The sequence below is a fragment of the Rhinoderma darwinii genome, unplaced genomic scaffold (assembly GCF_050947455.1).
Source record: "Rhinoderma darwinii isolate aRhiDar2 unplaced genomic scaffold, aRhiDar2.hap1 Scaffold_931, whole genome shotgun sequence".
NCBI classification, from domain to species: Eukaryota; Metazoa; Chordata; class Amphibia; order Anura; family Rhinodermatidae; genus Rhinoderma; species Rhinoderma darwinii.
The window spans coordinates 65163-79201 of NW_027464505.1; the positions used below are offsets into that span (position 1 = coordinate 65163).

At 40.4% G+C, this 14039-nt stretch overlaps 1 long non-coding RNA gene across 2 annotated transcripts in view; it reads right to left on the reverse strand.

The window, feature by feature from the left end:
* LOC142732896 (uncharacterized) overlaps positions 1 to 14039 on the reverse strand; it is a 79130-nt gene that overhangs the window by 16386 nt on the left and 48705 nt on the right. The window contains exon 6 of one of the 2 annotated variants that reach the window (XR_012879730.1): positions 10437 to 11508. The exons of the other annotated variant lie outside the window; for it this stretch is intronic. This is a non-coding gene — a long non-coding RNA (uncharacterized LOC142732896). Of the gene's footprint in view, positions 1 to 10436; positions 11509 to 14039 lie in introns of those variants that run through there. 2 annotated transcript variants of the gene reach the window in all.

The window sequence follows — 14039 nt, forward strand, 5'->3', positions numbered from 1 at the left end:
TACATATTTGGTATCGCTGCGACCGTAATGACCTAAACTATAAATATATTATGTTATTTATCCAGCGCAGTGAATGCCGTAAAAAAAACAACTAAAAAATAATGGCAGAAAAAAATACAAAAAAATTAAAGTTATGTCTCTCACAACATGGCGACAGAAAAAAATACATTCTCTTTCCAAAAGTAATTTTATTGTGCAAAAAGTTATAAAAAAGTTCTATAAATTAGGTATCGCCGGAATCATACTGACCCGCAGAATAAAGGTAACATGTCGTTTATAACGCATGTTGAACACTGTATAAAAAAAACCCTAAAAAACGATGCCAGAATTGCTGTTTTTTTTGTCACGTTGCCTCCCAAAAAAAGGATAACAAGTGACCAATAAGTTTCATGTACCCCAATATGGTACCAATAACAACTACAGCTCGTTCCGCAAAAAAAAAAAAGCCCTCATACCACTACGTCTATGAAAAAATAAAATAATTTAAGGCTCCAATAAGTCAGGAAAGAAAAATATCCAGTTGTGCAGCCCGAGGGGAAAATTTCTTCTGTTTCAAAAGGCGATGTATCAAGGCACTAAAATTAGGGAACCAGGAAGGGGAGGGCCCAAATATATCCGCTGGAAGCGAGGGCGCACGTATTATACCAGGACAACACTTTCCCGGCAAAATTTTTTTTTTTACCTTATTATTATACTACCTGACTATGCCCCTGATATACTCTGCCCAGCTCACATATGCCCCAGATTATAAACGGAAACACCAGTAAAACTCCAAACAAACTATTACCAAGCAAAATCCACGCTCCAAAAGCCAAATGGCGCTCCCACCCATCTGAGCCCTACAGTGTGCCCAAACAGCTGTTTACTTCCACATATATGGCATCGCCGTAACCGGGAGAACCCTTTTAACATTTTTTGGGTGTGTGTCCCCAGTGGCACAAGCTGGGCACGACATATTTGCCATGGAATTGGCATATCTAGGGAAAAAATTTAATTTGCACCTTCCGCAGCGCAATCATTTATGGAAAAGACACGTGGGGTGAAAATGCTCACTACGCCCCTTAATAAATGCCTTGAGGGGTGCAGTTTCCAAAATGGGGTCACTAGTCAGGGGTTTCTTTTATTATTTCACATCAAAGCCTCTGCAATTTTGAACCAATACTTTATATGTTGCCAAATTAGGCCTCAATTTTACATGGTACGCTTTCACTCCTGAGCCCTGTCGAATGTCCAGGCAAAAGATTAGGGCCACATGTAGGGCGTTTCTAAAACCGGGAAACACAGCATAATTATAGAGCTGTCTTGTTATGGTGGCACAAGCTGGGCACCACATATTGGCGTATCTAAGGAAAAATTCCCATTTTCACTATCCCACATCGAGTGCACACGAATTTCTGCAAAACACCTGTGGGGTTAACATGCTTACTACACCCCTAGGTGAATACCTTGAGGGTGTTGTTTCCACAATGGGGTCACTTCTGGGAGGTTTCCACTGTTTTGGTCCCACAGGGACATTGCAAATGTGCCCAAACAGCAGTTTATGACCACGTGTGGGGTATTGCCGAGAGAAGCTGCTTTACAAATGTTGGGGTACTTTTCTTTTTTTTTATTTGTTGAGAAAATGAACAATTTGGAACTAAAGCTACGTCTTATTGAAGAAAAATGATTTTTTATTTTCACTGCCCAATTCTAATAAAATCTATGAAACACCTGTGGGGTCAAAATGCTCACTACACCCCTAGATGGATTCCTCAAGGTGTGTAGTTTTCTCAATGGAGTCACTTTTTTGGTGTTTTCACTGTTTTGGTCCCCTCAGGGGCTTTGCCAATCTGACCTGGCCTCCGCAAACCATTCCTGCTAAATTTGAGCTCCAAAAGCCAAATGGCGCTCTTTATCTTCTAAGCCCTGTTGTGTCTCCAAACAGCCGTTTATTACCACATGTGGGGTATTGTTTTACTCGGGAGAAACTGCTTTACAAATGTAGCTGTGCTTTTTCTTATTTAGTCCTTGTGGAAATTAGAAAAAATTAGCTAAACCTACATTTTCTTTGAAAGAATGTAGATTTTCATGGCCCACTTTCAATAATTTCTGCAAAAAACCTGCGGGGTCAAAATGCTCACTATACCCCTAGATAATTTCCTCAAGGGGTGTAGTTTCCCAAATGGGGTCACTTTTGGTGGATTTCCACTGTTTTGGCACCACAAGAGCCCTTCAAACCCGACATTGTGCCTAAAATATATTCTAATAAAAAGGAGGCCCCAAAATCCTCTAGGTGCTCCTTTGCTTCTGAGGCCAGTGCTTCAGTCCATTACCACACTAGGGCCACATGTGGGATATTTCTAAAAACTGCAGAATCTGGGCAATAAATATTGAGTTGCGTTTGTCTGGTAAAACCTAGTAAAAATAGATTAAAAATGAATTTCTGCAAAAAAAAAATTTGAACATTTCCCCTCTATGTTTCTTTTATTCCTGTGAAACGTTTAAAGGGTTAAGAAACTTTCTAAATGCTGTTTTGAATACTTTGAGGGGTGAAGTTTTTAAAATAGGGTGATTTATGGGGGTTTCTAATATAGAAAGCCCTAAAAGCCGCTTGACAACTGAACTGGCCCCTGTAAAAATAGCCTTTTGAAATTTTCTTGAAAATGTGAGAAATTGCTGCTAAAGTTCTAAGCCTTGTGATGTCATAGAAAAATAAAAGGATGTTCAAAAAACGATGCCAATCTAAAGTAGACATATGGGGGATGTTAGTTAGCAACAATTTTGTGTGGTATAACGGCCTGTCTTACAAGCAGATACATTTAAATTTAGAAAAATGCTAATTTTTGGCATTTTTCACGAAATTTTGGTGTTTTTCATTAATAAATATCGAATTTATCGACCAAATTTTTCCACTATCATAAAGTACAATAAGTCACGAGAAAACAATCTCAGAATCACTTTGATAGGTAAAAGCATTCCCAAGTCATTACCACATAAAGTGACACATATCAGATTTGAAAAAATGGGTCTGGTCCTGAAGGCCAAAATAAGCTTTTTCCTCAAGGGGTTCATAATTCACGGTGGGTGTTAAAAGCACGATCCGGGTGTCTCAGACTAGCGCTGACACCTGGATCGCGCTGTTAACCCCTGCCTCTGGTCCCGGAGACATGACCGGGACCTAATTGGTTCAGATCCTGGTCATGTGATCGTAGGGAAAGTTTGTTGTAGCAACGAACTGGAAAGTTTGTTGCTACAACAAACTTTCCCGGGGACCGATTGGAGGTGCTGCAATCGGTTAAAAGGCAAAACCGGGGGCCATACAACAGCCCCCGGGTCTGCCATGCACAGCAGCTTATGAGAACCAGCCGGAGGCCGGTCCTCATAAGCTTCCTGTCAGTGTGACTCTCAGCGTCACACTGACAGTTTATAATACGTTATACTACCTAGGTAGTGTAATGTATTATAGCAGCGATCAGTGCTGCCAGGCTTGAAGTAAAAAATAAAGTAATAAAAATGTTTTATAAAAGTGTAAAAACAAGTTATAAAAGTTACAAAACAAAAAATGCTTTTTTTTCCTATAAGAAGACTTTTATTATAGGAAAAAAATGAAAATGTTAAAAAAAAGTACACATATTTGGTATCACCGCGTTCACAACGACCCCAACTATAAAACTATAATGTTATTTTTCCCGCACAGTGAACAGCGCAAAAAAATAATTAAAAAACAATGTCAGAATCACAATTTTTTTGGTCATCAACCCTCCAAAAATATAGAATAAAAAGTGATCAAAAATTTGCATGTACCCTAAAATAGTACCAATAAAAACGACAACCTGTCCCGCAAAAAACAAGCCCTTACACAGCTTTTTGACTGAAAAATAAAAAAGTTATGGCTCTCAGAATATGGCGACACAAAAAATAATTTTATCGAAAAGTGATTTTATTGCGCAAATGCCACAAAACATAAAAAAACTATATACATCTGGTATCGGCGTAATCGTATCAATCCGCAGAATAAAGTAAAATGTCATTTATAGCGCGCGGTGAAAAGTGTAAAAAAAAAAAGACAAAAAACATTGTCAGAATTTGTTTTTTTGTCACTTTGATTGCCAAAAAAAATCTAATAAAAAGTGATAAAAAAAGCCCTCGCACGGCTCCGGTGAAGAAAAAAAGTTCTGTCTCTCAGAATATAGCGACAGAAATTGTGCAGTGTCCAAAAGCAGATAAGATCGGGCGCCATTTATCAGTGCGACATTGGCCACATATCTGCGGATTATTATTTATTTATTTGATGTACTCTGCCCAATTTGCACATACCCCCACATCATAAACTGAAATACCAGCAAAACCCAAAACAGAACAGTTACCAAGAAAACTCTGCGCTCCGAAAGCCAAATGGCGCTCCCTCCCTTCTGAGCCCCACAGCGTGCCCAAACACCAGTTTACGTCCACATATATGATATTTTATATCCGGGAGAACCCGCTCAACATTGTATGAGGTATTTGTCTTCAGTGGCACAAACTGGGCACAAGATATTGTGCATTAAAATGGCATATCAGTGGAAAATTTAAATTTTCACTTTGCACCATCCGCTGCGCATTAACGCCTTCGCGCACCACGACTTAATAGCATGTTGTGGTGCGGGGGGTTATATATGGAGCGGGCTCATGCGCTGCGCTCGCTCCATATTCTGCAGGTGTCCACTGTGTATTACAGCTGACACCCGGGACTAATGGACAGGAACAGCGATCGCGCTGTTACAGGAGTCTGTATAAATGATGATATACTGCAATACATTAGTACTGCAGTGTATTGTACCAGCGACCTAATGATCGCTCGTTCCAGTCCCCTAAAGGGACTTTTGGGAGGTTTCCACTGTTTTGGTACCTCAGGGGCTTTGCAAATGCGACATGACACCCGAAAACCATTCCAGCTACATTTGAGCTCCAAAAGCCAAATATTGTTCCTTCCCTTCTGAGTCCTGCCGTGGGTCCAAACAGCAGTTTATTACCACATCTGGCGTATTGCTGTAATCAGGACAAATTGCTTTAAAAATTTTAGGGTGATTTTTCTCCTTTATTCATTGTAAAAATTAAAAATTTCTATGTTTTTTAGAAAAAAGTAGATTTTCAATTTCACGGCCTAATTCCACTAAATTCAGCAAAAAAAACTGTGGGGTCAAAATGCTAACTATACCCCTAGAAAAATTCCTTGAGGGGTGTAGTCTACAAAATGGGGTCACTTTTGGGGGGTTTCCACCGTTTTGCTCCCTCCAGGGCGTTGCAAACGCGACATGGCACTGAAAACCAATCCAGCACAATCTGCGCTTCACAATCCGAATGGCGCTCCTTCCCTTCTGAGCTCTGCCGTGGGTCCAAACAGCAGTTTAGTACCACATATGGGGTATTGCTAAAATTGGGAGAAGTAGCTTTACAAGTTTTGGGGTGCTTTTTATTCTTTATGCCTTGCAAATATTTTTTTTTTATATATTTTTTCAGAAAGTAATTTTCACTTTCACATTCAAACTCCAATAAATATAGCAGAAGACCTGTGGGGTCAAGATGCTAACTATACCCCTAGATAAATTCCTTGAGGTGTGCAATTTCCAATACCGTGTCACTTTTGGGGGATTTCCACTGTTTTGGCACTACAAGACCTCTTCAAACCCGACATGGTGCCTAAAATATATTCTAAAAAAAGGAGGCCACAAAATCCACTGGGTGCTCCTTTGCTTCTGAGGGTGGTATTTCAGTGCATTATCACACTTGGGCCACATGTGGGATATTTCTAAAAACTGCAGAATCTGGGCAATAAATATTGTGTTGCGTTTCTCTGGTAAAACCTTCTGTGTTACAGAAAAAAAATGTATTACAAATGAATTGCAGCAAAAAAAATAAAATTTGTCAATTTCCCCTCTACATTGCTTTAATTCCTGCGAAACGCCTAAAGGGTTAAGAAACTTTCTGAATGCTGTTTTGAATACTTTGAGGGGTGCAGTTTTTAATATGGGGTGATTTATTGGGTCTATCTAATACAAAAGGCCCTCAAAGCCACTTCAGAACTGAACTGGTCCTTGAAAAATAGCCTTTTGAAATTTTCTTGAAAATGTGAGAAATTGCTGGTAAAGTTCTAAGCCTTGTAACGTCCTAGAAAAATAAAATAATGTTTAAAAAACTATGCAAATATAAAGTAGACATATGGAATATGGGAAATAGTAACTATTTTGTGTGGTATTACTATCTGTTTTACAAGCAGATACATTTAAAATGAGAAAAATCATAATTTTTGCAAATTTTCTCTAAATTTGTGTTTTTCAAAAATAAACAATGAATTTATTGACCTAATTTTTCCACTAATATAAAGTACAATATGTCACGAGAAAACAATCTCAGAATCGCTTGGATAGGCAAAAGCATTCCAGAGTTATTACCGCATAAAGTGACACGTCAGATTTGAAAAAATGGGGCTGGTCCTGAAGGCCAAAATGAGCTCGGTCTTGAAAGGGTTAAACACTGTATACACTGTACTGCTATACACACTGCTATAACAGAGGGCTCTCTGCGCAGATGCCTCATGCTCACTGAGGGTATGTTGACACGCAGTGACCAAAAACGTCTGAAAATACTGAGCTGTTTTCAGGCGAAAACAGCTCCTGATTTTCAGACGTTTTTGTAGCAACTCGCATCCCAAGAAGTGACATGCATTTATTTTTCGTGGGCGTCTTTTTAAGCGCCGTATTTTGACAGCCACGCGTAAAATTACACCTCGTGGGAACAGAGCACCGTAAAACCCATTGAAAGCAATGGGCAGATGATTGTAGGCGTTTTTTCAGGCGTAATGCGAGGCGTAAAACGCCCGAATTACATCTGAAAACACTGCGTGTGAACATACCCTGAGGTTGTTATGTTGTAACCACGGTAACCACTAATGTATCACCTGTTCCTACTTGTTAACTCAGGTTGAATCACTGATTGTATTACCACACTGGTTTATATATACCGTTAAGATTGTTGGTCATTGCTTGACAAAGATCCCATAGCGACGGATCGAAACATTGCCTGCCTGGGGTGAATAAACACACCACCTTTTCTCACCAATTTTCTTGGAGTGCTGCCTCTTCTTTTTGGGGGGGATTATATATATATATATATATATATACACACATATACATATACACACACACACACACACACACACACACACACACACACACACATATATTATATATACACACACGGTGCAGGTTTAAGCTTCCTACACAAGCAATTGGGCAGCTGAATTTTGGGTGCCCGTCCGTCAAAGACTGCCAGGGACCCCGGAGAGAAGATCCCGGTGGTTTTCACCACTTCTGTCTTCTCTGTACTCATGTACACATTTATAGAGTAGAGGTTGCTTCCGCTATTGGTCCCGGTGGTCATGTGACTGGTCACATGATTGCCGAGATGCGGGTAGTAGGAGCCTGCTGCAGGGTCTAGCTAGACCCAGCACAGCCCTATCAGTGACCATAGTCAGTGTAACACGGCTGATCTCCCCTTCTGTGCACAACCAGTTACAGAGGAAAAGTATAGTGTAATAAAAATAAAATGTAATAAAAATTCCCCAAATGTCTTTTCTTACCTTTGAGGGAAAGGCCATTAAAATAAAAAGGTAAAAAAATAATTACACATATCACCCCCCCCCCCACCCCAATCATTGCCATTGACACAATTACATTTACGGTAGATAATGACGATCACAAATAAAAAGTCTAGTTTTCTCTTCAAGATATAAGCCTAAAAATGCTGAAAAAGCAAAAGCATTAATAATAGAAAACGTCAAAGACCAACAAATAAAAATATTGTAGCCGTTTAACTGAGAATCAAATCAGAGACATCAGTCAGCTGAATAAGGGTCCGACACACCGCCTAATGGAATGCTTTGTTTTATAATAGGGGTCATCTCAAATAAAAGAGGCGTGCAGCAGCAAGGTCATCAAATTCACCTTAACCCCTTAACGCTCCAGGACGTACTATTATGTCATGGTAAGTGCATCATTCCCGCTCCATGACATAATAGTATGTCATGGATGAAACATGGTGCCGTTCGCGCGGGGCGCGTTTATGAGCTGTGATAGCTGCTGTTTCCGACAGCAGCTATCACAGCTCAGTGTGCAGGGACCAATCGCGGTGGTCCCCGCAGATTGACCCCTCAGAAGCCGCGTTCAATAGCGATCGCGGCTTCTTAGAGGTTAAACCGCCATCGACGGCCCGCTACATGATAGCGGCCAGCGATGGTGGCTATGGCAACCAGAGTCCTAACAATGGACTCCGGCTACGCCATCGACGGAAGCCTAGTAGGTCCTGACATAGTGAGTAGCTGACAGCTCTAATACACTGCACTACGCATGTAATGCAGTGTATTAGAATAGCGATCAGGGCCTCCTGCCCCCAAGTCCCCTAGTGGGACAAAGTAAAAAAAAGTAAAAAAAAAGTTGTGTAAAAATAAGAAAATAAAAGTTTTAAGAGTAATAAAAGTAAAAATCCCCCCTTTTCTCTTATCAGTCCTTTATTATTAAAATAAATAAACAAATAAACTATACATAATTGGTATCGCCGCGTCCGTAACGGCCTGAACTACAAAATTATTTCGTTATTTATCCCGCACGGTGAACGCCATAAAAGAAAATAATAATAAACCGTACCAGAATCATAATTGTTTGGTCACTTCACCTCCCAAAAAATGGAATAAAATTAGTTCAAAAAGTCGCATGTACCTAAAAATGGTCCTGATCAAAACTACAGTTCGTTACGCAAAAAATAAGTCCTCGCACGGCTTTATTGATGGAAAAATAAAGAAGTTCTGGCTCTTAGAATAAGGTAACACAAAAAGTGAGTGATTTTTTATAAAAAGTATTTTATTGTGCAAACGCCATAAGACATAAAAAACTATAAACATCTGGTATCGCCGTAATCGTATCGCCCCGCAGAATAAAGTGAATATGTCATTTATAGCGCACGGTGAACGCTGTAAAAAAAATAGAATAAAAAACAATAGTAGAATTGCAGTTTTTTAGTCACCACGCCACTTAAAAATAGAACAAAAACTGATCAAAAAGTCGCATGCACCCCAAGAAAACTACAATGGATTCCTCAAGGGGTCTAGTTTCAAAAATGGGGTCACTTTTTGGGGGTTTCCACTGTTTTGGCACCACAAGACCTCTTCAAACCGGACATGGTGCCTAATAAAAAAGAGGCCTCAAAATCCACTAGGTGGTCCTATGCTTCGGAGGCCGGTGCTTCAGTCCATTACCGCCCGAGGGCCACATATTGGATATTTCTCAAAACGGCAGAATCTGGGCAATAAGTATTGAGTTGCGTTTCTCTGGTAAATCCTTTTGTGTTCTAGAAAAAAATCGTATAAAAAGGATTTTCTGACAAAAATAAATAAATATGTAAATTTCACCTCTACTTTGCTCTAAATTCCTGTGAAACACCTAAAGGGTTCATAAACTTTCTAAATGCTGTTGTGAATACTTTGAGGGGTCTAGTTTCTAAAATGGGGTGCTTGATAGGGGTTTCTAATATATGGGCCCCTCAAAGCAACTTCAGAACTGAACTGGAACCCCAAAAAATAAATAAATTAGGCAATTCTTCGCTTCTTACATTATACTGATAATGAGCCGTGCCCACCCCGAGATGACCCCAGTTTTAAATGTTTGTATAAACTGAGACCCCTATTAGACCATTTCAGTGCCCGGTTTTCCCAAGCATACACCCCAAGAAGTGTATTTCTATTGATGAGTCCTTGGTACATTTTAAAGGGAGGGTTCAATTCCGCCAGTACCTGCCGGGTAAGAGGGCAAGGTATGGCGTGAAGATGTATAAGCTGTGAGAGTGCATCCGGGTATACCTACAGATTTAGGATATATGAAGGGAAGGACACCAGTATTCAGCCCCCAGAATGCCCCCCCCCCTTACTGGGAGTTAATACAAAAATTGTGTGGGATTTGGTGCACTCACTGCTGGACCAGGGTTACCACCTCTACCTGGATAATTTTTATACCAGCGTCCCACTCTTCAAGTGCCTCGCTTCCAGAAGTACTGCGGCATGCGGCACTGCTAGAAGAAATCTGAGAGGCCTCCCTAAGACTCTGCAGGGCAAACACTCAGAAGGGGTGAGAGCAGGGCACAATCTAGCAGCAACATATTGTGTCACGTACAAGGACAAGAGAGATGTCACACCAGTACCCATGTACCTGTACGAGGTACCAGTACAGAGACCCCCAAACCAGACTACATCCTGGACTATAATAGGTACTTGGGAGGGGTGGACTTATCAGATCATGTCCTGAAGCCCTACAGCGCCATACGGTGTGGTATAAGAAGCTGGCCGTGCACATCATACAGATGGCATTGTACAATGCGTACGTGCTACGTCGATGTGCAGGCCAGAGGGGAACTTTCCTGGAATTTCAAGAGGTGGTTATCAAGAAACTAATCTTTAGGGACCAAGAAGGGGGATACCCAGTACTTCTGGAAGCGGGGCCACACGCATCGTACCAGGGCAACACTTTCCAGGAGAAGTTCCCCAAACTGGCAAGAAAGGAAAAAGTCAAGAGGTACAAAGTCTGATATAAGAGGGGGATAAGGAAGGACACAATATATCAATGTGACGAGTGCCCCGAAAAACCAGGGCTCTGTATGAAAGTGTTTTAAAATGTATCATACATCCCTTGATTTTTAATCTACCCCAGTTTTACTTACCCTGATGAACTCCGCACATCTTATCCCCCCTCGTCTTTCCCCTCTGGGCCCTGCTGTGTGTCCAGGCAGCTGATAACAGCCACATTGAGGGTATTGCCATACCCAGGAGAACCCACATTACAGTTTATGGGGTGTAGGCTTCCGGTCAAAATGCTCACTAAACCTCTAGATGAATGCCTTAAGGGGTGTAGTTTTTAAAACGGGGTCACTTCTTGGGGGTTTCAACTGTACTGGTACCTCAGGGGCTTCTGCATACATGACTTAGCACCAGAAAATCCCCAGTAGGCCAAATGGTGGTCCTTTCCTTCTGAGCCCCCGATGGGCCAAACGGCAGTTTATCACCACAACTGGGATATTGCCGCACTCAGAACAAATTGGGCAACAAAATGGGGTATTTTATTCCTTGTGAAAATTTTACATTTTTAGCCGAAACGACATATCATTGGAAAAAATTACATTTTTGTTAATTCACAGCCCAATTCAAATAAATTCTGTGAAAAAATGGTGTGGTCTAAATTGTCACAACACTCATAAATGAATTCCTTGAGGGGTGTAGTTTCCAAAATGGGGTCACTTCTGGTGGGTTTCCATTGCTTTGATACCTCTGGGGCTCTGCAAATGCGACATGGCACCGAAAACCAATCCAGCAAAATCTGCACTCCAAAGAACACACAGCACTCCTTCCCTTCTGAGGCCTCCCACGGGCCTAAACGGAAGTTTATAGCCACAAATGGGGTATTGCTGCACTCAGGAGAAATTGGGCAACAAAATGGGGTATTTTCTTCCCTGTGAAAATAAGAAATGTTGAAGAAAAATGACATTTTATTGGAAAAAATTTAATTTTTTAAATTTCACAGCCCAATTCGTGCTGTGTAAAAACTGTGGGATCAAAATCGGAACAACAACCATAAATTAATTCCTTGAGGAGTGTAGTTTCCAAAATGGGGTCACTTTTGGGAAATTCCTACTGTTTTGGCACCTCAACACCTCTTCAAACCTGGCATGCTGCCTAAAATATATTCTAATAAAAAAGGAGGCCCCAAAATGCACTAGGTGCTTCTTTGCTTCTGGGGCTTGTGTTTTAGTCCACGAGCGCACTAGAGCCACATGTGGGACATTTCTAAAAACTGCAGAATCTGGACAATACATATTTATTAGTGTTTCTCTGGTAAAACCTTCTGTGTTACAGAATTTTTTTTAATAAAATTGAAATTCAGCAAGAAAAATGAAATTTGCAAATTTCACATCCACTATGATTTAATTCCTGTGAAATGCATAAAGGGTAAAAAAAACTTCTAAATGCTGTTTTGAATACAATGAGGGGTCTAGTTTGTAAAATGGGGTGTTTTATGGGGGTTTCTAATACATAAGCCCCTCAAAGCCACTTCGGAACTGAGCAAGTACCTTAAAAAAAAGTAACTATTTTGGGTGGTATAACCATCTGTTTTACAAGCAGATGCATTTAAATTCAGAAAAAAAAATTTTTTTCTAAATTTTCTCTAAATTTTGCAATTTTTCACAAATAAACACTGAATATATCGACCAAATTTTACCACTAACATGAAGCCCAATGTGTCACGAGAAAACAGTCTCAGAATCGATTGGATAGGTTTAAGCATTCCGACGTTATTACCACATAAATTGTAATTTGTCAGATTTGAAAAATGGGCTCTGAGCCTAAAGGCCCAAACTAGGCTTTAATCGTACCAACAACGGAATGTAATGGAGTTTTCTGCTGAAAGCACCTGCTCTAGCACTACAAACACTGATGAGCATTAACCCCTTTGCGACATTTTACGTATCCATACGCCAAAGTCGGGTAGGCGAAGTATGGAGCGGGCTCAACAGAGACCGCAGCATTTAAATAGTTAGAAAGAGGGGGGCGACCCCCTCTAACAGCTTATCGCGCCCCCGCAACACAATCATGGGAGGACGATGGTTGCTACGGCTGCCTGGGGGCCTAATGAAGGCCCCCAGGTCGGCCATCTTTGTACACCTATTAAGACCTGCCTCCGGCAGGGCTTAATAGTTGTATTGCAGTACATCGTAATTCTGACAGTCATTAGTATTGGGGTATGTTCACACGGCCAAATTTCAGACGTATACGAGGCGTATTTTGCCTCGTTTTACGTCTGGAAATACGTCTCAAATACGTTGGCAAACATCTGCCCATTCATTTGAGTTTGCCGACGTACTGTGCAGACGACCTGTTATTTACGCGTCGTCGTTTGACAGCTGTCAAAAGACGACGCGCAAAAATACAGCCTCGTCAAAAGAAGTGCAGGACACTTCTTTGGACGTTTTGGAGCGGTTTTCTCATAGACTCCAATGAAAACAGCTCCAAAAACGGACGTAAAAAACGCCGCGAAAACGGCGTGAAAACGCTGCGAAAAATGCGAGTTGGTAAAAAAGCGTCTGAAAAGCAGGGTCTGTTTTCCCTTGAAAACAGCTCTGGATTTTCAGACATTTTTGTTGACTACGTGTGAACATACCCTTGCAGTATATCGTGAAAGTGATCTAGCGATCGCTGGTTGAAGCCCCCTAGGGGCACTAATAAAAAAAAAAGTAAAAATGAGTTAAAGTTTTTTTTTATGTAAAAAAAATATATGTATATTAAAAGTAAAAAAAAAAACCTTTTCCCATTTTTCCCCTAGAGCATAGTAAAGAAATAAATAAACATAATTGTTATCGCCGCGTCCGTAAAGGTCTGAAATATTACAATATATCTCTATTTAACCCGCATGGTGAACGCCGTAAAAATAAATAATTGTAAAACGCCAGAATCTCTATTTTTTGGTCCCCTAATCTCCCACAAAAAATGAAATAAAAAGTGATCATTTACACACTGAATGGTATTATTAAAAACGACAGCTTATCCCGCAAAAAATAAGCCCTCATACCACTTAATCGACGTTAAAATAAAAAAGTTGTGGCTCTCGGAATTTGGCGACGCAAAATAAATTCTCTTTTTTACACTTAGGTTTTTACTTGTAAAAGTAGTAAAATATAGAAAAAACTATATATATTTGGTATCGCTGTAGTCGTATTGACCCGCAGAATAAAGTTATCATGTTGCTTTAATTGCACAGTGAATTCCGTAAAAACGGCGTGCAAAAAACCATGGAGGAATCGCTGTTTTTTTCATTTTCTACCCCACAAATCATTTTTTTCCTGTTTCCTAGTACATTATATGGCAAAATAAATGGTGCTACAAAAAACGACAACTCGTCCCGCACAAATCAAGCCCTCATAGTACTATATCGATGGATAAATAAAAGGCGTTATGGCATCTGGAATGTGGAGAGGAAAAAAACAAA